The following is a 27,584-nucleotide window of genomic DNA, read 5'->3' as shown; positions in this document are numbered from 1 at the left end:
ACAGCAGATGTGATAGCTTACGCCGTGTAATTACTATCGTTACAGCGTTCAATAAAGTCATAAAACTGGACCATAAGGCTGTAACACGTCAGTAACTTTACGAAGCGAGAACTTTCGCTCTCCTCGTGAATACAGAGTTGTAAGAGGTAGACGTTCACATAGGAAGTAGCTGCGTGGAAACAGGCATGTTAGATTTACATGGATAAGCTACACAGAGCAGTGTGGGTTCGAAACCTTATTGAGTCATGCCTTTTTTACAACTTCATTTCCTACTCTTCTAGGCATCCTTTACGAAGACTTGATTTCTGAAGTCTCAGATATTCTTCTACGAAAGTTATAATAAACATATATAATAATTATCACCATGTAAGCACAGACTACAGAAAAATTCATTGTGAATACCATCTGAAGCATTATGCTGGACTCATTTATTATAATAATGTTATTTGCTTTACGTCCCACTTTAGGGTTTTCGGAGACGCCAAGCTGCCGAAATTTATTCCCGCAGGAGTTCTTTTACGTGCCAATAAATCTACTGACATGAGGCTGACGTATTTGAGCACCTTCAAATACCACCGGACTGGACCAGATTAGAACCTGTCAAGTTGGGCTCAGAAGGCCAGCGATCTACTCTTAAAACAATCACCACCACCACTACCCCCAGCAAATGTTGCCTTCAGCACGGGGGCTGGTTGGAGCCTCAAGTAACACCATAATGAAGCATAAAATGCGCGTCGTGATGGGGACGAAATGAGGATGAAGACGACACATGCACCCAGTCCCCGTGCCAACGAAATTAACCAATGATGGTTAAAATTCCCGACCTTACCGGGAACCGAACCCGGGACCCCTACGACCAAAGGCCAGAACGTAACCATTTAGCCATGCAGCAGGACGCCCAGTGCACTTATTGTCAGCATTATGACACACCCATTCAACCAAGCAACTGCGCACGTTCGACTCGAAGTACGACTGGACTTCATACGTAGGGCACATGAAACAGCACATAGTGATCCTTACAGCAAAATGCGGGCAGCTTCCACCACATACGTTGCAGCAAGCATTCTTCATTCATTCACGAAATGATTTCATTCCCACCTACTGCTGAGGTGGGTGGGCCGACAGCTAAATCAGTAGCTCTTGAGTAGGAGAAAGCGATTGCGGAGAGAAGAATAATTTAGTGAGTATGTGCTGTACATATGTTGTAGGAGGTTATTGTGTTGGGCGCAGAGGTCACCGAGACCAAGCAAGGAAGCCCCCCAGAGGAAACCCGCACGACAACCGCCATAGTCAACCCTCGCTAGACCCCGTTTATTTGCAATACAGTCAAATACATCATCATCATCATCATCATCATCATCATCATCATCATCATCTGTTTACCCTCCAGGTTCGGTTTTTTCCCTCGGACTCAGCGAGGGATCCCACCTCTACCGACTCAAGGGCAGTATCCTGGAGCTTCAGACTCTTGGTCGGGGGATACAACTGGGGAGAATGACCAGTACTTCGCCCAGGTGGCCTCACCTGCTATGCTGAACAGGGGCCTTGCGGGGGATGGGGAAGATTGGAAGGGATAGACAAGGAAGAGGGAAGGAAGCGGCCGTGGCCTTAAGTTAGGTACCATCCCGACATTTGCCTGGAGGAGAAGTGGGAAACCACGGAAAACCACTTCCAGGATGGCTGAGGTGGGAATCGAACCCACCTCTACTCAGTTGACCTCCCGAGGCTGAGTGGACTCCGTTCCAGCCCTCGTACCACTTTTCAAATTTCGTGGCAGAGCCGGGAATCGAACCCGGACCTCCGGGGGTGGCAGCTAATCACGCTAACCACTACACCACAGAGGCGGACAGTCAGATACATAAGTGGTAATATACATATACAGGAAATAGGAAATTACAAAGAAGGCAAAATAATCCGTTTCTCTTCAAGTTATTGACACTGCACTGTGTTAATAAAGATAAACACTATTAAAATATTGTCTCTTTCCAAAAGTTCATGTCACTTAACATTCATATACTTGTATTGCAATAATACATAAACAAAAAAAATGGTACAATGTTAATGTAAATGATATATATATCAGTCTGTCTGGATGGGTTTGCACTTGCAAAATCTCAAAGAATGAACACAAATGTAGTGGTACACTGCAGAAAGTAAGAATGGCTCGCCTCTACCGTGCTCAGATTTGCATTAACGAAGGAGGTGGTCATTTTGAACATTTGTTTCATTAATCGAATGGCCATGCACAAGCCCATTGCACCTCTGTCGGTAATAGCTTATTTTACTGCAAATAGCTCGTGTAAGAGCTACTTAGAAACGAATATAACAGAATACCTGCAACATGAGAACTGATCTTGATTTGCATTTGTCTTGAATAATGCGACTCACACGAAAATTTAACAACGAAATAAAAAGTTACATCGTTACATCAACACCCCTTCTAGTCATTCAGCCACCATATTCTCTGTACATTAAGTTTCTGTGATACAGAATTTTCACGATTCATTACCATCATTCGGTATTTTGTCATTAATGCTGATTTCGTTGACACGAATAAACGAATTATAGAAAGCGTAGTAAGACCAGACATCGTTGTGAGTAGCCAAGGTCAATATTTTTAGGTTAGGCTATAATCTGCGGGTTGCATAAAAGTGACTGAATAACTTAATTTGGTCTACTCTCGGTTTCTTCCGGCCTCGATGGTATTTTGTGATGATGGTAGTGGTTTTAAGAGAAAGTACAGCTAGGCAACCATCCTCAGAGGGAGAAAACAGAAGAGGCGCGACGCTGCGAAACATTAAGGTATCGGCAAAAGAAAGGGGAAGGGAACGAAGAGCGTGAACATGAAAAAACTGAATACCTTCGAGGTGGAAGAGAACGAGAGTTGATGAAGGGGGTTCGGATAGGAAAGATAAAAAGAGACGTGCTTGACACAAGTAAATGAAAAAGATGGCAAAATTAGCTAGTTTCTTTCTTTTGCTATTGGCTTTACGTCGCACCGACACAGATAGGTCAGATAGGTCTTATAGCGACGATGGGGCAGGTGTGAAAATGGGAAACCACGGAAAACTATTTTCAGGGTTGCCGAAAGTGGGGTTCGAACACACTATCTCCCGAAGACTGGATACTGGCCGCACTTAAGCGACTGCAGCTACCGAGCTCGGTAAACTCAATTAGGAGAACGGTGGTTGCCAACCCATCTTCAAAGTTGAGAGGCCCTGGTCGCCCTTTTAGTCGCATTTTATGACAGGCAGGCATCCCCACCCTCAGGGCGAAATGAAGTTTGTGAAGCCTAGAGAGTCTTTCATTTTCATACCCATCCTGCAAGAGTTCTTTTACGTGCCAGTAAATCTATCGGCACGAGGCTGATGTATTTGAGCACCTTCAAATACCACCGGACTGGACCAGATTAGAACCTGTCAAGTTGGGCTCAGAAGGCCAGCGATCTTCTCTTAAAACAATTTCCTCACTGGGCCAGAAAATGCTATTGCAGCACAACTGGCCCTATGAGTAGCACCTTCCATAACACCCAGACGCACTATTCTTGCTCCGAATGTCATCACTCAGCACCACTCACACTTCAGCAACCAAAAATGCGACAGTCTTCGGGGGAAGCTACATTTTACTATACCTGTGCCAAGAGGCAGGAGCAAAGATACTGCATCCATCAGTTTTAAAAAAATTGGCGATAAGCTGTTACTATTGTAACGGCCACACGGTTTTGAGGGTTTCATACACTTATTACATTTTCGCTTTTTCAATTTCTCATGGTAACGATTTTCGTATGTTCTTCTTTATCTGCTTACTCTCCAGGGTCGTTTTTTCCCCTCGGACTCAGCGAGGGATCCCACCTCTACCGCCTCAAGAGCAGTGTTCTGGAGGTTCAGACTCTGCGTCGGGGGATACAACTGGGGAGGATGACCTGTACCTCGCCCAGACGGCCTCACCTGCTATGCTGAACAGGAGCCTTGCGGCGGGATGGGAAGATTGGAAGGGATAGACAAGGAAGAGGGAATGAAGCGGTCGTGGCCTTAAGTTTGGTACCATCCCGGCATTTGCCTGGAGGAGAGGTGGGAAACCACGGAAAACCACTTCGAGGATGGCTGAGGTGGAAATCGAACCCACCTCTACTCATTTGACCTACCGAGGCTGAGTGGATCCCGTTCCAGCCCTCGTACCACTTTTCAAATTTCGTTGCAGAGCCGGGAATCGAACCCGGGCCTCCGGAGGTGAGAGCTAATCACACTAACCACTACACCACAGAGGCGGACATGTGCCCGTTGTCGAAGAGCGTAAGTCTACGTTAAAACAAGGAGTGGCACAAGAAAATTCGTCAAGTAAACTGAACAAGAAGGGTGAATGATTACAGTCTTATTGGGAGCTGATTTTGCTCCACGCGACTGATGACCATAGATCTCCGCTGCCTCTAGGATGATACGAGTTCTTCTTCTTCTTCTGCTTCTACCGCTTTTCCCACACCTTGTGGGGTCGTGGGTGCAACCTGTGAAGCACATGTCGATGTGGCAATGTTTTACGGCCGGATGCCCTTCCTGGTACCAACCCTTAGAATGATACGGAAACAACACAGACATATTCCTCTGAAGCTTCATACTCCGTGTTCCATCTGATATGTCATTGTGAGTGAGTCCTGTATCCTTATCTAGAGCTCGCCACCTGTGACCTTACCTTGAACTGATAGTAATAGCCCTAGTCTGAAGAGGAATGAAAGCGAGTCTGGCCTAGCGCACCACTACTGAGCGTCAGTTGTTCCTCGACCGTGCCGGACCGTGCTACGGAGCAAGGAAAGGTCTCCTGCAAGTCCAATACGTAACGTGAGTACTGCACTGCTTCCTTACTCGCTCGGGCATGGGCAACAAGATATAACTGACGGTGCGGTCAGTCCAGATTACAGAAAGTATACCAGCAATCTTATTTGTCTCTGTAGAATTCTTAGTACTAATACCATCGTAATTTGTTCAAAAGAATCGCGACCAACACGTCAGTAATAATGATAATAGACAATGATCATTTTTCTCGAGGAAGAAATATATTTGGAATATTTTGTCGATTCTTATTACGGACTTTTTAGATATCTTTGGTTATCAGCCTTCTGTTCGTATATCACTCATCCCAGGGAATAAAAAAATACGTTAAAAAAGTTCTCTAAACAATACGAAATCACCGATTCACCAAATGTTGCCACACCATTCTGCGGTATATGAAACAGCTTTTTAAAGAATGGTTTCGGTTTGATTTTGTTTATTTTTCTTCTTAATCAGTTTACCCTCCAGGCTTGGTTTTTCCCTCGGTCTCAGCGAGGGATCCCACCCCTACCACCTCAAGGGCAGTGTCCTGGAGCTTCAGACTTTGGGTCGGGGAGACAACTGGGGAGAATGACCACTACCTCGCCCAGGCGGCCTCACCTGCTATGCTGAACAGGGGCCTTGTGGAGGGATGGGAAGATTGGATGTAACAGGGAAGGAAGCGGCCGTGGCCTTAAGTTAGGTACTATCCAGGCATTTGCCTGGAGGATAAGTGGGAAACCACGGAAAACCACTTCTAGGATGGATGAGGTGGGAATCGAACCCACCTCTTCTCGATTGACCTCCCGAGGCTGAGTGGACCCCTTTCCAGCCCTCGTACCACTTTTCAAATTTTGTGGCAGAGCCGGGAATCGAACCCGGACCTCTGGGGGAGGCAGCTAATCACACTAATCACTACACCACAGAGGCAGACTTGATTTTGTTTATTCCAAAATATTAATGTCTTATCCGCTTCGGATCGTGAATGAAAGTGTATTGTCCTATATTGACCAAGCATTATTTTCTTATGTGAACCAGTCAGAACCAAAGTGGTGTCAGTCATAATTGTGCATTGTTAGCTAGTAAGATTTAATAGCTCTCTTTAACAAAGGCAGCTGTGTAAATTTACTACCAATAGTGCATTTACCAAGATGATAATGTTGATGTCCACAATAACCACGGAACATATACTACATACACGATAAAACTGACTTAACTGGTTGAAACCACATTTATTAGCAATATTCAGAATATTAACAAGATAACTCGACTTATCTGGTTCTTACCGGGGATTTTTTTAAATTCTTGATTAAGCTCTAAGTAAAATTTGTTTATTCAATATTATAACGACATTCCTGATCTTATTAGTGTCAAAGGAAAGAGAGCATTGACCTTAGTAAATTACTCCAAAAATTTATTAAAACGAAAAAAAATTGTCACCCGGTTTTTCCGCGTCATGAATGATACATGAGTTCGAAAACAATCTTAATAATCGAAATCCATATCCATGTGGATAATTCTCCTTTTATTGGTGGCCGTAATAATTTTATTAATTTTACGACCTAATAACTACTTTTACGGCTTTCGGACACTCCGAGGTGCCAGAATTTTGTCCCACAGGAGTTATTTTACGTTCCGGTAAATTACTAAGATAAGGCTGGCGTATTTGTGCACCTTCAAATACTACCGGATTGAGCTGGAATAGAACCCGCCAACTTGAGCTCAGAAGGCCAGCGCCCTACCGTCTGAACTACCCAGCCCGGCTGTTAGAAGTTGAACGTCGTGCTAACTGAAATAGGTTTTCGGTGACGATCAGAAGGAAAGAGCTACGAATGGGAAGATAGTGGCTGTGGCCTTAATTAAGGATCACTTATTCTTAATTATTAGTAAGGAGATATGAGTGAATATCCTTTTACTAAGTCTTCCATTGACCATTTTTTAATATGGCAGTAAAATTTCAATCGTCTTTTTCCAACAGTGTCAGATATTTTCTCCGAATTCTGGTATAACTCAGAAGACCTCCTTTTCATCCACACTACTTCTCTTAATACTGGAACAAAGTTTTCTTAAGGATTTTCTTTTCTTGTTTTTCTAAATTATTATTTACAACATTTGACTGGTGCGAAAACGACAAACCAGGGAAAGTCGTATTCATGGTGAAGTGCAAACCCACTATATCCCGAGTACGAGCTCACACCTACGTGACCCTAAACGCGTGACCAGCTCGCTCTGTCTTTCAATTAATGTTTTAAAGGAGATTCGGCTCGCAGTTTTAATTAGTGTTGATGGGGTGAAAGTTCCTTATGGGATTAATTAAGTATCTAGGTGTTAATATAAGCAAAGATCTTCATGGGTAATCACATAAATGGGATTGTAAATAAAGGGTACTGATCTCTGCACATGGTTATGAGGGTATTTAGGGGTTTTAGTAAGGATGTAAAAGAGAGGGCATATAAGTCTCTGGTAAGACCCCAACTAGAGTGTATGGGACCCTCTCCAGGATTACTTGATTCAAGAACTGGAAAAAATCCAAAGAAAAGCAGCTCGATTTGTTCTAGGTGATTTCCGACAAAAGAGCAGCGCTACAAAAATGTTGCAAAGTTTGGGCTGGGAAGACTTGAAAGAAAGGAGACGAGCTGCTCGACTAAGTGGTATGTTCCAAGCTGTCATTGCACATTAGTAGACGAATAAGTTTGAGTGATGTATTTAAAGTAGGAAAGACCACAACATGAAGATAACGTTAGAATTCAAGAGGACAGACTGGGGCAAATATTCATTTATAGGAAGGGGAGTTAGGGATTGGAATAACTTACCAAGGGAGATGTTCAATAAATTTCCAATTTCTTTGAAATCATTTAAGAAAATGCTAGGAAAACAACAGAGAATCTGCCACGCGGGCGACTGCCCCAAATGCAGATCAGTAGTGATTGATTGACCCTGCAGCCTGTGGCTCCCCAGTCGTATCGCATAATAAGTTGGGTTTTATCTGTGAAAATGTGATTATTAATTGTCCCGTGGTCCTTAGCAGGCCTCATCGGAAATAATAAGAAGAAATACTAATAATAGTATTAGTATTACTCTTCTTCTTTATCTGTTTACCCTCCAGGGTCGGTTTTTCCCTCGGACAGCGAGGAATCCCACCTCTACCGCTTCAAGAGCAGTGTCCTGAAGCTTCAAACTCTGTGTCAGAGATACGACTAGGGAGGATAACCAGTATCTCGCCCAGGCGGCCTCACCTACTATGCTGAACCCTTGCGGGGTATGGAAAGATCGGAAGGGATAGACAAGGAATGGGGAAGGAAGCGGCCGTGGCCTTAAGGTAGGTACGGTACCATTCCGGTATTTGCCTGGAGGAGAAGTGGGAAACCACGGAAAACCACTTCCAGAATGGCTGAGATGGGAATCGAACCCACCTCCTGAGGCTAAGTCGACCACGTTCCAGCCCTCGTATCACTTTTCAAATTTCGTGGCAGAGCCGGGAATCGAAGCCGGGCCTCCGGGGGTGGCAACTAATGACACTAGCCACTACACCACAGAGGCGGACATTAGTATTAATAATAGTATTAGTATTTCTTATTTTTCTTCTTCTTTCCGATGAGGCCTGCTAAGGACCACGTGCCAATTTCAATTCACTTCTTCATACTTTGTTGTTTTCTGTTCCGTTCCTTCCAATATTCTTTCATCCTTTCACTGTGCTGTTTTTCCGTTCCTTCCAATATTCTTTCATCCTTTCACTGTGCTGTTTCTTTCTGTCCTTGGCCCACTTCGCACCAGATTTCTTGTTCAATCTTCCTTGGAATCCTTCCAAACATACTACCCTCTTTCTAAACATCTCCCTGTGCATAGTTTCTTCCTCTCTTATAGTATTTCTTTCTAAATCTTTCTTTACTTCTTGAATCCAGCTAGTTGTTGCCTTTTTGTCCCAAATGTACTTGAAAATTATCTTTGTTAATCTGGAATCATCCATTCTGTAAATATGTCCAAAAAATTGCATCTCCTTTTGTTATGGTCTCGGTTATGTTTAATAATAATAATAATAATAATAATAATAATAATAATAATAATAATAATAATAATAATATTTGCTTTACGTCCCACTAACTACCTTTACGGTCTTCGGAGACGCCGAGGTGCCGTAATTTAGTCCCGCAGGAGTTCTACCGACACGAGGCTGTCGTATTTGAGCACCTTCAAATACCACCGGACTGAGCCAGGATCGAACCTGCCAAGTTGGAGTTAGAAGGCCAGCGCCTTAATCATCTGAGCCACTCAGCCCGGCCCTGTTATGTTTTATTATCATTATTATTATTTTCTTAATCTGCTTACCCTCCAGGGTTGGGTTTTCCCTCAAACTCAGCGAGGGACCCCACTTCTACCGACTCAGGGACAGGGTCTTGGAGCGCGATACATTGGATCGGGGAATACAACTGGGGAGGGTGACCAGTGCCTTGCCCAGGCGGTCTCACCTGCTACGCTGAACAGGGGCCTTGGTGGTGGATGGGAAGATTGGAAGGGATAGACAAGGTAGAGGTAAGGAAGCGGCCGTGGCCTTGAGTACCATCCCGGCATTTGCCTGGAGGAGAAGTGGGAAACCACGGAAAACCACTTCCAGGATGGCTGAAGTGGGAATCGAACCTACCTCTACTCAGAGGCTGAGTGGACCCCATTCCTGCCCTCGTACCACTTTTCAAATTTCGTGCCAGGGCCGGGAATCGAACCCGGACCTCCAGGAGTGGCAGCTAATCACACTAACCACTACACTACAGAGGCGGACATGTATTATTACTATTATTAAGATTAATTATTTCACAACTTTGTAGTTGGTAATATAGCACGTATTTCGATATTTTACATACCCTATATAGAAATAGAACTTAATCATAATTTACATAACTTTACAATATAAGTCTTCATAATTCTCTTCGCTGTAGAGGTTACAGCCTTCTCTATTTATGGTTCGTACAGAACATTCATGAATGTTCTGATGACGTTGCAGGTCTTCGAAATTGCAGCCATTTGTCCCACGTTGAGAGTGTAGGTGGGGAGCTATATTGGCCTATATTTAAGTTTTCTGGAAATTAATTTGGTGAGAGACCAGTGGGAGAAAGGAGAAAAGGAAGAATTGTCACTCTGTATTATTATTATTATTATTATTATTATTATTATTATTATTATTATTATTATTTCCACTACGTTGTGTTGAACTAAGAAGCACGCTTGAACTTGTTCATCACATAAATTTGCTTTCTTCTCTTGCCAGAATCTCTTCATCATCTCGCTATGATTCTTCTTGCGTTCTTCTCCCCATGCAGTGTTGATTCTCATCTTCGGTTTTTCCCCATCACGTTGATGTTTGCTCACAAATGTTCTAAAGCTACGCCTTTCTCACATATTATTTCGTCTGTGATATTGATTTCTTGAAGGTCTTTTTAAATTTCGATTGCCCAATATTATTCTTAATTTCTAGTGTATAATAATATAATTTCGTATGGCTATTTCTAGCCGAGTGCAGCCCTTGTAAAGCAGACCCTCCGATGAGGGTGGGTGGCATCTGCCATGTGTAGGTAACTGCGTGTTATTGTGGTGGAGGATAGTGTTATGTGTGGTGTGTGTGAGTCGGAGACATGTTGGGGACAGCACAAACACCCAGCCCCCGGGCCATTGGAATTAACCAATGAAGGTTAAAATCCCCGACCCGGCCGGGAATCGAACCCGGGATCCTCTGAACCGAAGGCCAGTACGCTGACCATTCAGCCAACGAGTCGGACTTAATTTCTAGTGAGGAGGTATTATTGAATATCATTTTACTAAGTCTTTCATTGTGATCTTCCTCCATTGATCAGGGTTTGTGATGCGTATAATGCTTCTGGCTTAATTACCGTGTTACAGGGTTTTAATTTAGCGTTCTAAGATAATTATTTTTGTTGTACCTGTTCTACGTGATAATAGGCTTTTTGTAATTCTCTCTTTGTTTGCTTCCGGATGGTTGGATGATTTATCCGAAGTATTCCAAATTATAGATTGGTAACGCTTAATCAATCAATCACTACTGATCTGAATTTAGGGCAGTCGCCCAGGTGGCAGATTCCCTATCTGTTGTTTACCTAGCATTTTCTTAAATGATTGCAAACAAATTGGAAATTTATTGAACATCTCCCATGGTAAGTTATTCCAATTTCTAACTCCCCTTCCTATAAACGAATATTTGCCCAAATTTGTCCTCATGAATTCTAGCTTTATCTTCATATTGTGATCTTTCCAACCTTTAAAGACACCACTCAAACTTTTTCGTCTACTGATGTCATTCCACGTCATTTCACCACTGACAGCTCAGAACATACCACTTAGTCTCCCAGTTCTTCCCAGCCCAAACTTTGCAACATTTTCTTTTGTCGGAAATCACCCAGAACAAATAGAGCTGCTTTTCTTTGGATTTTTTCCAGTTCTTGAATCAAGTAATCCTGGTGAGGGTCCCATACACTCTAGTTGGGGTCTTACTAGAGACTTATATGCCCTCTCCTTTACATCTTTACTAAAACCCCTAAATACCCTCAAAACCATGCCCAGAGATCTGTACCCTTTATTTACAATCCCATTTATGTGATTACCCCAATGAAGATCGTTCTTTATATTAACACCTAGGTACTTACAGTGATCCCCAAAATGAACTTTCACGCCAATAATGCAATAATTAAAACTGAGAGGACTTTTCCTATTTGTGAAACTGACAACCTGACTTTTAACCCCGTTTATCGTCATACCATTGCCTACTGACCATCGCTAATTTCGTGCCACAGATTTTCACATGGTCCCCAGCCTAAGAAATATTTATGTCAAAAGCAGGTACTGACATGTGTAAAAAACTACCAGACCATTAGTTTACAATCTCACACTTGCAAAAATTTAACACGTATTATTAACAGAAGAATGGAGAGATAAGCTGAAGCTGAGTTGGGAAAACACAAATTTAGCTTCAGAAGAAATGAAGAAACACCTGGATTTCTAGGGAAATAAGAAAAGGCAGAAAGATGGCAGGAACGTTCTGAACAATTATATCACGAGAAGGGAGGTTCTAGAATATGAAGTGGTTTAACGTCGCACTAACAGACGACGCAAGGGTGGGAAAGGGCTAGGATTGAGAAGGGAGCATTTGCCTGGTGTGAAAATGGGAAACCACGGATAACCATCTTCAGGGCTAACGACGGTGGAATTCAAACCCACCATTTTCCGAAAGCAAGCTCACCGCACGGCTAAGCGGAGCAGTCTTGACTTTGTGTTTGATCAAAGTAGCATGACGATTGTCAACAGATGTCCTCGGCAGCGTGGAATGAGATTGTTCTATTTCAGGGGTTTCGGGCTCTTCTCCTACCTGTTGACAATCGACGGGTTATGAAAGGAAATCTACCTTACAGGAAATCAAATTCAAGAAGTGGGAAAAAATTAATTTATTAATCGTGAAACTGAAGATATTAGACGAATGACGTGAAGTTTCAATAAACAAAGGGAAATTTTACGTCACAGATTACAGAAATTTTATAACAAATGTGAACTAAACCTAGAGCTTCCTTAGTAAACGTTAACTGAGCTCGAAAGTTGCAGTCGCTTAAGTGCGACCAGTATCCAGTATTCGGGAGATAGTGGGTTCGAGCTCCACTGTCGACAGCGCTGAATAGTTTTCCCTGTTTTCCCTTTTTCACACCAGGCAAATGCTGGAGCTGTACCTAAAATAAGGCCACGGCCGCTTCCTTCCTAGCCCTGGCCCTTTCCTATCCCATCGTTGCCATAAGACCTATCTGTGTCGGTGCGACGTAAAGCAACTTGTAAAAAAAAAAGTAAATCTCTACTGTATTTCCTGAATTATTCGAATTCAAATATAGCATTGTTATTACACGGGACGGAAGTAAGGACAACAAAAATTAAGACAAGCACAAGCAAAGAAGGCTTTCTTAAGGAACGAAATTTGCTGCTTCAAACAATAAAAGTGTTTGAAGACGTACGCTACTGACTGATTTAGCATTTTTCAGTAATGTGCGGTGACGGTCCAGCTCCTTGGTTGGACCTCGGTTCAGAGGCACCGGCTTCGATTCCAGGCTGGCCCAATGAGTTTAACCACGTTTTGTTAATTTCTCTAGCTCGGGGACGGGTACACATTTACATACAGAACGCACACTACCAACCATCCCAGAAGCACACAATTGTGAATATATCGCTCTACGCAGGGTGGCGCTTAATCTACATAAGTTCGTCGCCATAAGACCTATCTGTGTCGGTGCGACGTAAAGCAAGTAGCAAAAAAAAAATCTACATAAGTGGTATTAGGGTTGTGAAGCAGATCTAGGAAACAGTGGTTTGAAGACTGTCATTGTTCAGGTGATTTCCCCACTGTGTGCCGCGGGTCTGCCTAACAGCCTGTCTTCTTTATCCGCGACGAAATACAAATGTAATGGTGTGAAATTCGAGAGAAATTGCTTATGAAACCTGTCTCTTGTTTTGAGGTTACGAGGCTAATGAAGCCAAAGTGATGCCTGTGATGTCATGGAAGAAAGTTACATTTTCAGGTTCAGTGTATGGCTTAAACAGCCTTCCTATTATATCTGCTGATTATCGTCTTTTTGCACTCAAGATAGATAGATAGAAGGTTCGAGTCTGTGTAATATCAGGAGTAGAGAACTTCACTCCCATGCGCGCTATCATGAGAGGAAATGACGGCGTTGATGTAGCAGCAGTGGAATCTGAAACCAAGGGTTTAGTAATTATGGAAGTAGGCTACTTGCAGTGGCGCATGAGGGCCTTGTGGTGGACGCGATACCAGGGAGGCTATCCCTGAGGCTTAATTACTAATATCTGCACAGAAGTATCAAGAAGAAATACCAGTAAAAGAGTTTACACGGAATGAGGGTGAAATAAAGAACGGAAATAAAACATTTTTTTAAAGAAAATTTCATGTGGGTTGAGAAAAATCTGTTCTGATTACATTTTGTTTGAGTATATATTAGCATTGTTTTTCATATCTGAATATAACATATATATATCACTAATTAAATAACTGAGTATTTATGCGTAGAAGTCTAGTTGAATGATCCTACCAATTTCAGTCGTATTCAGGGGGTATTAGGCGAGGCCCAACAATGAAATATTAGATTTCTAGTTTATGTACACAACCCGAGATAGGATTTAATTGCTCCATTATTATTATTATTATTATTATTATTATTATTATTATTATTAGTGTTTTTTTTGCTAGTGGCTTTACGTCGCACCGACACAGATAGGTCTTATGGCGACGATGGGACCGAGAAGGGCTAGGAGTGGGAAGGAAGCGGCCGTGGCCTTAATTAAGGTACAGCCCCAGCATTTGCCTGGTGTGAAAATGGGAAACCACGGAAAACCATTTTAGGGCTGCCGACAGTGGGGTTCGAACCTACTATCTCCCGAATACTGGATACTGGCCACACTTAAGCGACTGCAGCTATCGAGCTCGGTTATTATTATGTTTATGTACTTATTCATTTAACAATCTGGCTCAAACTAAGCTTGCCATTAAGACACAGAATTATAAATTTTGGCTTTAGTTCATGAAAACAGTGGTTTGAAATGTAACTCAGTTGTGCCACAAAGATGAGGTCTAAGAATAGCAACAGAGTTCTTTCTTATAGTGGTCACAGTTTTGTTCTGTAAGCTCTCTTCCAATTTGTATATTTCCCGCAATAAACAAAAGAAAGTTGAATTGTACCTAGGGCAGCTATTCCTCGCGATTTTTTTCTCTCTATTTGGATTGCGTATATATTTGTCTAAGACATATAATATCGTGGGTTAGTACATCGCTTTCGTTTCTTTATCCACTTCCGAACAGTGGTATCAATAATTTTATGCTTCAGATTTCTTCCCGTAAGGGAATATAATGCCGATTTTACGATACCGGCATTTTCCGCAAGGCAATGTATCTCTAAATGGACTTCTACTCCCTTCGTTCGGAGAGCGACGGCAATCTCACGAATGGTGTTAAGTCGTTTAATCCTCAGTAGTTCACCCTCCGGACATTTTTCCAGCTCATAAGGAAGGTTTTCATAATTTGATGTGGGTATTATGCAGACAGATGCAAGCCTTGTAAGTCACACCTTCCGAGGACGATGGACGGAATCTCCCATGCATGGAAACTCCGTGTTTTGGTAGGGAACGAATAGTCTTGTGTGTGCTATGTAGGTGGCACAAACAGCCAGTCCCCCAGCGAAGTGGATTAACTGTTTAGGACTGAAGTACCACGACCAGCCGAGAATTGAACTGAGAGCTCCAAGTCCCAAAGGCTAGGAAACTAATGACTTAGCTATGGAGCCGGACGCTATTTTCAACGATAACTGTTCAGAGCCACTCATTGTGGTGGGTCTCTATTTATTGCTTGTAACAGGTCGAAAGATGGCAGCTCTCCTCTGGATAAGCCAAGAGAACTCAATCAGACTTGACAGTGGATCCTTACCAATGCAGACCACGCTCAGCATTGGCCAACTTCGATATTCTCACACAGCTCTGGTCTTTCAGCATGTATAAACCGCTGGCTATAAAAGTAAATTCATGGAAACAGTTGTGAGCTAACGCAGAGATTATCCAGCGAGCTGGATGCCATGCGTGTAGCGAAGGCCTATGAACTGACAGTATAATTTAACAACCTACTAGGCCGTACGTGTAGCCGCAGGGACATTGCGCAACTGTTCTCGTGAGTAGCTACCTGCTTGCCTGAAAGAAGACTTCTGCTATACACAGAGTAGGCCGAAGTAAAATATCCACTAGAGGTAGCAGTGGCGCTGCCGTCGCGTGCAAAGTTGAGCGAACGCGCTGTTGTCACTACTGGAGTTTCACGATGAACTTCGCCTAAGGAAGGTGCCAGTCTCCTGGCTGCACAGAAAGGTTCATAAAGGCAATGGCATATCATTTCACATACATTTTTATTTGAAATTCATTTTCGTGCATATAAAACAATATTTTGCGTGACACTTATTTGTCATGTGGTCTGGCCTACTCGAGCTGACTTCGCGATTTTTTCCCCTGTCGGCGTGAATGAGATTCTTTGGACCTTAAACCTGAAGACTAAAATCGAAGTTTTAGGAAATGTAGGGGACGACATTTTTCCTTCACTGAATGGCCTTACCCAGAAACTCCAGTAAAAGAGTATACGAATATAGACCCAGATATACATCGTGTTAGCAGGTCATTCACGCCTGATCCCAATGTTTGTTTTTGCTAGTGGCTTTACGTCGCACCGACACAGATAGGTCTTATGGGGACGATGGGATAGGAAAGGCCTAGGAGTTGGAAGGAAGCGACCGTAGCCTCAATTAAAATACAACCCCAGCATTTGCCTGGTGTGAAAATGGGAAACCACGGAATGCCATCTTCAGGGCTGCTGACAATGGGATTCGAACCCGCTATCTTCCGGATGCAAGCTCACAGCCGCGGGCCCCTATCCGCACGTCCAACTCGCTCGGTGATCCCAAAGTTATAAGTAGGTTAATAAAGACAATTTTGTTTCGTAACCAATAGATTGATATAACACTTCTTTATAAACAGAAAGTAATGTTGACGGGTATAACTGGCTCCTCACGGTCATGATTACTCAGTGTTTATTATTATTATTATTATTATTATTATTATTATTATTATTATTATTATTATTATTATTATTATTATTATTATTATTATTATTATTATTTGCTTTACGTCCCACTAACTACTCTTACGGTTTTCGGAGACGCCGAGGTGCCGGAATTTAGTCCCGCAGGAGTTCTTTTACGTGCCAGTAAATCTACCGACACGAGGCTGACGTATTTGAGCACCTTCAAATACCACCGGACTGAGCCAGGATCGAACCTGCCAAGTTGGGGTCAGAAGGCCAGCGCCTAAACCGTCTGAGTCACTCAGCCCGGCTACTCAGTGTTTAGAGATGAGCTTGATAGATACCTTTTCCTTTCTTTTAATGTCATTGATGTGCATGATACCGAGCGAGTGGCTACAAGTTTTGGGTCACGTAATTGTCGGCAGCCCTGAAGATGTTTCCCGTGGTTTCTCATGTTTAGACCAGGGGAATGTTGGGAGTTTACCTCAATTAAGGTCACGGCCGCTGCATCGCCACTCCCAGCCCTTTCATATCCCATCGTTGCCATAAGACCTATTTGTGTCGGTGCGACGTAAAGCAATTTTCTTTTTAAGTTGTCTAAATCCTTCTCTCAAATACTTTGGAGACTGCTTATTAAGTTAATGTTAATTTGATCATCCGCCCTGATTAGAACTTGGGCACTTGTTGCTGACAGATTGAAAATGTTTAGACAACATTTAAACTTCTAGCAGAGCTGCACAGAAAATTATGACTTCCAAACTCACCCCTATTTAATTATCGTAAAATGTATTTCAGAGAGCGTTTGTTATGCATATTTTAATGAGCATTGGTTAACAGACCATTGCTGAACAAAGTGTGAATATTTAGAGCTTCTGTGTGGATAATACCTTGACCATGCGGTAAAAGCATTCAGAGTACATTGAAGTGGCATCTTATGTAACTCCCTTGCAAGAGAAAGTGCATCCGGTGAACTGCACATGTACCATAACGTAAGCAAGATTATAAAAGTATTTCGGTACGAACAGTGCACGAAATATTCCTCAGGTGTGTGTCTCAGTGACACAATCTCCTCTCTTTCGTTCGTCCTGCCTGACCTATCGCCATAACCTCTTTCTCATCGATCTTATTTCTGTTAAGATTTGCGAGGTCCAGGGAGTGTTTAAGTTTTTCACCGTTGATGATCCTTGTCTTTCTTCAATTGATAACTTTAATGTCCGAGGAACAAACGTGGTTCGTAGCGTTAGCTTCGATGATGGGTTCGAACCCCACTGCCGACAACCGTGAAAATGGTTTTCTGTGGTTGGCTCCCCATTTTCACACCAAATAAATGGCGGAGGTCTATACAGCGTGGTCGAAAACAAGGTGAACTGGGTTTATGAGCGTTGGTCATTCTGAAAAATAATTTGAAAAAAAAAATCTCGAGCCGTTGTCACTTTATCAGCTGCTGAAGATAGCCTATAAGATGGCTTTGCGGGCTGTGTTGTTAAATCTGCACGGCTTGAGAGCACCAATAGAAGAAATAAACTCCTCCAGGGGAGGAACTTGAATCAGGACCTCCCTGCTGATAGGCTCAGTCCACAGCAAGCACGCTACGGTGGCATTCGCTGAAACCCATGGTGTACACAAGAACCTCGTTTATCCGGCCCTCATTAATCCGGATCTTCGGTTTATCCGGATCGAAAATTATAAAAATTTGTTTTTACTTGTACAGTACTGTATGTCTTTTACGGGGACGACTCTTCTTGAATGTCTTTTCCGCCAAGGATAGTTAAGAACCTGATGTAACAGCTCTGTTGCAACGAATGGACCACGGTATATTGGAAAACATCAAGCGGTTATACAGGAGGCAGCTGCTCAGCAAGCCGATCGAAGAAGAAGGGGAATATGGTGTACAGTAATTTCGGTACTGAAATCAATAAATATGAAAGACATTTATATGACCGCATCTGTATGGGATCAAGTTAGTGAAATTACGATTAAAAACTATTGGAAACATCTATGCTTTTCTATCTGTGCATCTACCACCGAGGTTTGTAAAGTTCTGGACTCTTCTGAGTTCCTTGACATATTTGCACGCATTTCCGGCTGCTCAGACGTAGATGAGAACGAGGTAAATGACTGATTGAAAGTGACTGTAGTTCAGATGTAATGACTGTAATGACAGATGAAGAAATTATTGCCTCTTGTTCTTCGGCAGATAATGATGCGAGTGATCGTGAATTCGAAAATGAAACCGGCGCTCCATTAGAAGAAACAATGACTCATGCAGAGGTAACAATGCAGCTGGGCAAACTGCTGGCCTATTTAGAATCCCAGACTGAAACCACACCGGCGCACGTCTTCGTGATCGTGCTGCGCGCCCCTAACCGTCATCATCATCATCATCATCTGTTTACCCTCCAGGTTCGGTTTTTCCCTCGGACTTAGCGAGGGATCCCACCTCTACCGCCTCAAGGGCAGTGTCCTGGAGCTTCAGACTCTTGGTCGGGGGATACAACTGGGGAGTATGACCAGTACCTCGCCCAGGCGGCCTCACCTGCTATGCTGAACAGGGGCCTTGTGGAGGGATGGGAAGATTGGAAGGGATAGGCAAGGAAGAGGGAAGGAAGCGGCCGTGGCCTTAAGTTAGGTACCATCCCGGCATTCGCCTGGAGGAGAAGTGGGAAACCACGGAAAACCACTTCCAGGATGGCTGAGGTGGGAATCGAACCCACCTCTACTCAGTTGACCTCCCGAGGCTGAGTGGACCCCGTTCCAGCCCTCGTACCACTTTTCAAATTTCGTGGCAGAGCCGGGAATCGAACCCGGGCCTCCGGGGGTGGCGCTAATCACGCTAACCACTACACCACAGAGGCGGACTACACAGATGTAAAATAGAAAAAACTCACACATTATTTTAGTGCATAAAACAGAGTCGTAAATGTAAGAAAAGTGTTCTTATAGTTTTTTGTACAATTGAAATAAAGGTATTACTGTACAACTTATGTTAACGGATTATATAACATGTTCTGTATTTGTTTTTCGTTTTCCGGATTATCCGGATTTTTTACTATCCGGATCAATTCCGGTCCCACTTAATCCGGATAAACGAGGTTCTTGTGTATTAGTGTTTGGCTCATTTCTCGGCAGGGCTCTCTAGCCACGTACAGATTTAGCAACACCGCCTTGTAAAGCCTATTAGAAGCGATCTGATTGGCTGATAAAATGACCACGGCGCGAGATATCGACGTAATATTTTCAAATTACTTATCAGTATGACCAACGCTATAACGCTCATGAACTCAGTTCACGTTGTTTCTGACCACGCTGTATATGGCCACCGTCACTTTACCAGTTCTAGCCTTGTCCTACCCCATCGCCCCCATAATACCTTTTCTCAATGGGTGCGAAATGAAACAGGAAGAAAAATAACCGATGTGTTTGATAACTAACTCTTCTTTCTTCAGATAAGAAGGGACTGATTTGTCCTTTTATCCACCACCGCCATTTTCCTTCACCTATCGAGTGAATTGGAAAGTATTTCAGTTTTTTAACCCATAAATTCATAAACTTCATATTCCCTCGTTAATCATACCGACTGGCCTCGATGACACACGGACGTCAATCATATAATAAGAAATTCTACGCAATGAACAATGATTAGATTTGACAATAAACAAGTGATACAGATATGAGCGACACTAACGATATTGTACCATTCCTCATCTTGCCAGTTCCTGAGATAATATAGGCTTTACATATTGATTTCTAATAGTACTTCCTAGCTTACCTTATTTGTCAGTTTGATTTGTTTGCAGTCTTTTAGGAGGTGTGCCACTCTCACATTTTTTATTGCATAGCATGCATTGATTCTCCATACTTTCTTGTCTTTTCTTTACTTAATGCTTATATACTCCCAACCTCCACACTCTCATTTCCCTTTTAGTTAATATTTCCGTCCTTATTGTCATATTCTTACATATTTTACAGAATCTACTAGTGATCTCATGCCGGGCTGAGTGGCTCAGACGGTTGAAGCGCTGGCCTTCCGACCCCAACTTGGCAGGTTCGATCCTGGCTCAGTCCGGTGGTATTTGAAGGTGCTCAAATACGTCAGGCTCGTGTCGGTAGATTTGCTGGCACGTAAAAGAACTCCTGCGGGACTAAATTCCGGCACCTCGGCGTCTCCGAAAACCGTAAAAGAGTAGTTAGTGGGACGTAAAACAAATAACATTATTATTATTATTATTATTATTATTATTATTATTATTATTATACTGATCTCATGATGTTACTTTCTGTCCGAATTGCTTGTTTTTCTATGTCTTTCACTTTTAGAACTTATTACACAGTCCCCTGTTATCAAGAAATAGAAACAGCCTAAAATGGTTAGTACGAAGGTCAAATGGCAAGAGATATTTCTTTCTTTCTTTCTTTCTTTCTTTCTTTCTTTCTTTCTTTCTTTCTTTCTTCATCCGTTTACCAGGTTTCGTTTTTCCCTCGATCTCAGCGAGGCATTCCACCTTTACCGCCTCAAGGGCATTGTCCTGGAGCGTGAGACTTTGGGTCGGGGAGATACAACTGGAGAGAAGGAGAAGAAAAGGCTAGGAAGACAACAGATAGGGATCTGCCACCTGGGTGACTGCCCTAAATGCAGATCAGTAGTGACTGATTGATTGATTCCTGACAGGACCTCGCCCAGGCGGCCTCACCTGCTATGCTGAATAGGGGCTTTGTTGGGGGGATGGGAAGATCGGAAGGCATAGCCAAAGGAAGATGGAAGGAAGTGGCCGTGTCCTTAAGTTAGGTACCATCACGGCATTTGTCTGTAGAAGAAGTGGGAAACCACAGAAAACCACTTTGAGGATGGCTGAGATAGGAATCGAACCCCTCTCTGCTCAGTTGAACTTCCGAAGCTGAGTGGACCCCGTTCCAGCCCTCTTACCACTTTTCAAATTTCGTAGCAGAGTCAGGAATCGAACCCGGACCTTCGGGGGTGGCAGCTAATCACACTAACCAGGACTCTTTAGTGGAATACCAGACTGAAATCTCTATGACAGTGTTGATCAAAGGACGTACCATCTTGTAAGTAACTTAGTAGGATGGTTCTTTGGACATGAAGAGGTCACTGGCCGTACCGTGCCATTTTAGCTGTGTAGTAAAGAATTGCATGGCATCTACTCTGTTACATAACACGCATCAATACTTGTAAAACTTAAGAAAGATGTCAGCATGTGATAGTTTCCCGGGATTTAGAGGTAGATATATCGATGTTTCCTCCCTAAAAGAATTGCTACGATTATGGAGACTGCAGTTATAAGAAACCTGCTTCGTTAACAGCGCTGTACCTGTTCTGCAATTGTTATATAATATTTGTTGCATGCACTTGGAGTAAAAAGTTGCAGTGGAAAAACGTGTGTCTGAGCGTGCACCTTCGGGGAGGAATGGTCAGACTTTTACTTCACTACAGCTGTGACTAATTCCGAGAGAGCTGAGTGGTCTTCAGTCAGGCTGTCCCTCATTCTATCACTTAGTTAATAATGATAATAAATAATAATAATTAATAATAATCGAAACAGACTTTCAACGTATTAGGTCGTGTTACGTACATGTAGTACGTCTTGAAGAGATGTTAAGTACAGAACAAAAATGGCCAGTCCTAATTGCACTTACGTTCTTTACATTTTTGTATTTAGTATTCGAGAAGATTTCTGATAGGCCAAACGTTTCCTGAAGTGAGGTGCTTGTATCAGATACCCAAGTTAATTTCCTGTTCCTAGATACTGTAGCTAAGAAACTCGTTCCTTGTAGAGTCCATTACAGGCCTTGGCCAGCAAGATACAGCAACTTGTACCCAGCCAGACGAGCCTGAGCTATTGACCACATACTCATGAAAATTAATTCTCTGAAATCGTAATACACAGTCTGTTGGATGATAAACTTTTGTTATTGAGGAGCCTTTAGGATACCGTGTGTGTGTGTGTGTGTGTGTGTGTGTGTGTGTGTGTGTGTCGCCTTCATCTTTAGAATTCATCCTCAGTGACGCGCAGGTTGCCTATAGGACGACAACTCGAAAGACCTGCACCCACGCCATTTATTATTACAATACATGACTTGAGCGTTGGGCTGACCACGGTTCTAAGTTCCATTAACAATACATACCTTTCTGATGTTGATAGACAGTAACATGGCATGTGAGAAGATCTATTCATAGGGAGAGACAGACTCAAATCATGAAGCTGTAAGACATCACTAACTCCTGCACAGTGGCGTAGATAGACTTTTCCTTGGGGGGAGGGGATATGAATAGTGTATGTATGTTCAATCCTCAGCCCGAAAGCTGGTTGGATCCTCAACAGCTTCATCATCATCATCATCTGTCATAGATGTCTAGGCGTCACTGAAGGGCCGTGCTAGGGAAATAAGGGCCGGGCTGAGTGGCTCAGACGGTTAAGGCGCTGGCCTTCTGACCCCAACTTGGCAGGTTCGATCCTGGCTCAGTCCGGTGGTATTTGAAGGTGCTCAAATACGTCAGCCTCGTGTCGGTAGATTTACTGGCTCGTAAAAGAACTCCTGTGGGACTAAATTCCGGCACCTTGGCATCTCCGAAGACCGAAAAAGTGGTTAGTGGGACGTAAAGCAAATAGCATTATTATTATTATTATTATTATTATTATTATTATTACTAGGGAAATAAGGAGTGATGTAGTTTCCCGTTGCTTTCCTCACTGAGCCAGAAGTTGCTATTACATATCAGTCTTCCATGCGGACTGAGATGCATGCACCAACCGACCCTATAAACAACATTTTCACACCATTCATAGCAGAGACTGGCTGCATAAGGAATGGCATTGCTCATACCTCAGCCACTTTCATATTGCCAAAGCCAAGCATAAGACTGAAACACACCGGGCGAGATGGCCATGCAGTTAGAGGCACGAAGCTGTGAGCTTGCATTCGGGAGATAGTAGGTTCGAACTCCACTGTCGGCAGCCCTGAAAATGGTTTTCCGTGCTTTCCCATTTTCGTACCAGGCAAATGCTGGGACTGTACTTTAATTAAGCCCACGGCCGCTTCCTTCCCATTCCTAGCCCTTTCCTATCCCATCGTCGCCATCAGACCTATCTGTGTCGGTGCGACGTAAAGCAAATTAAAAAAAAGACTGAGACTGATCAATGAAAGTAACTATTTCTCTAGCCCATACCAGAAGACATAGTGCACTGTAAACACTAGGTCTCGCCAGCGAAGGCAATAATAATAATAATAATAATAATAATAAACACATATTAAATGCACAGTGGTCCATTTAAATGCAATTCACGTTGGGGGAAGGGGATGAAAAATTACAATGAAAATCCACTGCCTGTTTCCAGTTTCAAATGGGTCAGGAATGGAATGAATGAAGCCCAGATCTAGCGGCGAGGATAGGAATTGTGCCGGCTGCCTAAGGCCTGTCACACTCTTCAGGGACAATGATAATTGTCTGACAGAGGAAATGAAATGATAATGGAGAATGTTACTGGAATGAGAGATGACGGGGATCGGAGAACCCAGAGAACCTGTCTCGCCTCCACTTTGTCCAGCACAAATCTCACATGGTGACCGGGATTTGAACTTCGGAACCCAGGGTGAGAGGACGGCGCACTGCCGCCTGAGCTACGGAGGCTCTTACAGTGGGATATGAATAGTAATAACTAGGGCTCGGATGTTTAAGACCTAAAAATAGCCCAAATAAGCAAGCAAATATGACCTCAAAAGTGACGAAATATGACGTAAAAATTACAAAATATGACTCGAAAATAGTTGGCGAGAGTGTTTTGAAAATTCCGTTTTACACTCTCACCAACTATTCCCTGTGATTGTTGTACTGGATTTCAATACTTGCATGAATTTCTAAGCTAGCAGTTTCTAAACGAGTAATTGCTCTCGATATAATTTCAAAGTTCGACTATATACCGTATATATGCCAGACATTCTGACAAACTGTTGGAAAACAATTTCTACACAATCTTGACAGAAGAGGCAGAGTATTCTGTTTGTATTAACTGCAGATGTGATACCGAGAAGCAGTTTTATGAACACTAGTTCGCATTCGGTAGGTTGAAGCTGATTTTGCACAGCTACAGCTGTCGTCAAGCCGCCAAAATATGACCGAAATATGACGCATCTGCAAAAATGGCTCAAAATATGACCTTATGACAAAAAATAGCCAAAATATGCATTTATATTACAAATAAAAATCACTTAATTGTGACGATGATCACCTGATTTGCACCAAAATCCAATCAGGCAAGAAAATAGAGGCAAAGAAAAAATTATGACTTTTCCTAAACATCCGAGCCCTAGTAATAACAATACAAATAATAAAACACCTTTTAAACGGGTCTTTGCACATGGATGTTTTATTATTTTATTATATTTTGTATCCATATTGAATAAGAAGTAGGCGCGTCTCATGGGGGAGGGTTATATACCCCTTATCCCCCCCTACACATTATTTACCCCACTGCTCCTGCACTGACCAGAATTGAACCTTCAACGGATGTATAATGAAGCACTGCCCTGACATGCAAGAAAGTCATGGTAAAACTACTGAATACAGTAACCTGTACTGACCCTATAGCAACATGGAAAGGGAATGGGATAGTCCTGGAGAGATCCTAATCCATGTTGCCTATTTTGTTTACGACCGCTCTCTGGTATTAAGAGTTACAGATTCGTTAGTGCGAATGGATCTCTTCACACGTGCAATACGTTTCATTTTGTTAATATCGGGAGAACGTAGAGGCTGCACAATGTATTAGAACGGTTCAGGATGGTTTTAAAAATATTCCTGAGACGTTAGGCAAGGTTTAGTCTATTCGCAAAAGCAGCTGGTCACTAGGTGGGCTTTGAAGTAACTACCATTCAAAGCAAGGTCTATATACACAGGTCAGGACACGCACAAGTAGTCGCCATATTGGAACTAAGTCTGGGCGTTCCCCACAGTATTTCCGTTTGGATACAGGCGAGTTTCGGATTTAAAAATGGTTTTAAGAACAAAAAGAGCTGTTAAAATTAGTTTTTTGCCTTTTATTATATGCAATTAATAGTTTTGCCATAACCTGCGAATTGTAAAATAATGCTAATTTTTATGTTTTATCATATATAAACACTCAGTTTTCATATATTGTGAGCAGTTGCAATGGCATTAAGAACAGACTACTGTATATGACAAAATTATCATCAACTTTTCAGCCAGTAGGCCTAATTTAGGGTACCTAAGCATGAACAAAGTAATGTAATGATCAAAGAAGTGCGAACGGTTAAAATTAAATAATTACATATAGGCTAAGGCCTAAAACAACATTGGGCCTATTATAATAAATATTAAAGCCAGCAATTTAGGCTACATTTCTACTAAGAGGAATAAACGCGTATATTAGAGAACTGCCTTCGTAGTGTAACGGTTTATGTAATTAACTGCCATCCTCGGGATCCGGGTTCGATTCCCGGTACAGCGAGAAATTTAAGAATGGCATGTGGTCGAAATGGTACATGCAGCTCACATCTATTGCGGGTGTGCCTGAAAAAAGAAAGAGCCGCACCGCTACGGGATGACGACACAAGTTTGATGCTGATGATGCTTGTTGTTTAAAGGGGCCTAACATCGAGGTCGTCGGCCCCTAGACACAAGTTTACTGTTATAATGTAATACATTCGCTTTACGTCGCACCGACACAGATAGGTCTTATGGTGACGATGCGAGAGCGAAGGAAACGACACTGGCCTTAATTAAGGTAAATCCCCAGCTTTTGTCTGGTGTGAAAAAGGGAATCCACGGAAAACCATCCTCAGGGCTGCCGACAGTGTGCTTCGAACCCACTATCTCCCGGATGCAAGCTCAAGCGAATTCAAACTGATAATTACGTGACCCAAGATCCGCAGCCGCTTGCTGGGTGATATACATTTTATACAATAATAATAATAATAATAATAATAATAATAATAATAATAATAATAATAATAATAATAACAGCAAGAAGAAGAAGAAGTTGAATAAGTTATGCAAATTTTACCTTATCATGTCTTTCTTTCTTTCTTAATCCGTTTGCCGTCCGGGGTTGGTTTTCCCCTCGGACTCAGCGAGGGATCCCACCTCTTTTTTTTTTTTTTTGCTATTTTGCTTTACGTCGCACCAACACAGATAGGTCTTATGAGGACGATGATCCCACCTCTACCGCCTCATAGTATCCTTGAAGGTGAGACTTTGGGTCGGGGATAAAAGTGGGGAGGAGGACCAGTACCTTGCCCAGGCGGCTTTACCTGCTATGCTGAACAGGGTCCTTATCGGGGGATGGGAAGATTGGAAGGGGTAGACAAGGAAGAGGAAGGAAGCGGCCGTGGTGTTAAGTTAGGTACCAACCCGTCATTTGCCTGGAGGAGAAGTGGAAAACCGCAGAAAATCACTTCGAGTGTAGGTGAGGCAAGAATCGAACACCCTTTTTACTCAGTTGTCCTCCCGATGCTGAATGGACTCCGTTCCAGTCCTCGCATCACTTTTCAAATTTCATGGCAGAGCCGGGAATCGATCCTGGGCCTCCAGGGGTGGCACTTAATCACACTAACCACTACACCACAAAAGTAAATATAATTAAGGTGATTATTTATTTTTATCTAGCAAAGGTTATACTAACCTCACACAGCTGCGAATGTTCTGTGGGTTATCATTTATGGCGTCGGCAATTGTGAACCCATTTTGCTCTCCCGTTCTTATCTTTCGAGAATTTAAATGACCTAGTCCCTTTACATGAATGACTTCTACATTTTGGAGCGACACAATAACCCACGACAACTTAATCTCACTGCACTGTATAAAACACAGTGGAGGCCTTTGGTCCCAATATGGCCGCTGCCGCAAAGAATTCTGGGACCGCGACCAGAACTGTGTATTACACACTTTTTAGTGATAGCAGGACATCCTAGTGCTGAATCGGTCGACCTCGGTAATCTTCGAGATTTTTCGTATCGGCAACCTTTGAAACACAAACTATGAATCGCTTATGCATCGCTCTGCGACACCTGGCGTACACTTTACGTACTAGTACTGTTGTTATTTACACAGCAAAGCCAAACTATAGAATTCATGCTAGAAACAAGACTACCGGGCGAGTTGGCCGTGCGGTTAGAGGCACTGGCTGGGAGATAGTGGGTTC

The 27,584-nt window shown here is 42.7% G+C and overlaps 1 protein-coding gene across 1 annotated transcript in view; it reads left to right on the top strand.

Moving 5' to 3' along the window:
• Positions 1-4,748: 4,748 nt before the first annotated feature.
• LOC136877393 (ABC transporter G family member 23) overlaps positions 4,749-27,584 on the top strand; it is a 209,231-nt gene continuing 186,395 nt past the window's right edge. Inside the window, exon 1 of the mRNA XM_067151397.2 lies at positions 4,749-4,832. The gene's annotated coding sequence lies outside the window, so the exon portion shown is untranslated. The remainder of the gene's footprint in view (positions 4,833-27,584) is intronic.

Source organism: Anabrus simplex, chromosome 7 (assembly GCF_040414725.1).
Source record: "Anabrus simplex isolate iqAnaSimp1 chromosome 7, ASM4041472v1, whole genome shotgun sequence".
NCBI lineage: Eukaryota > Metazoa > Arthropoda > Insecta > Orthoptera > Tettigoniidae > Anabrus > Anabrus simplex.
Note: the sequence above shows the minus strand (reverse complement) of the source record. Positions and strands in the feature narration are given on the sequence as shown.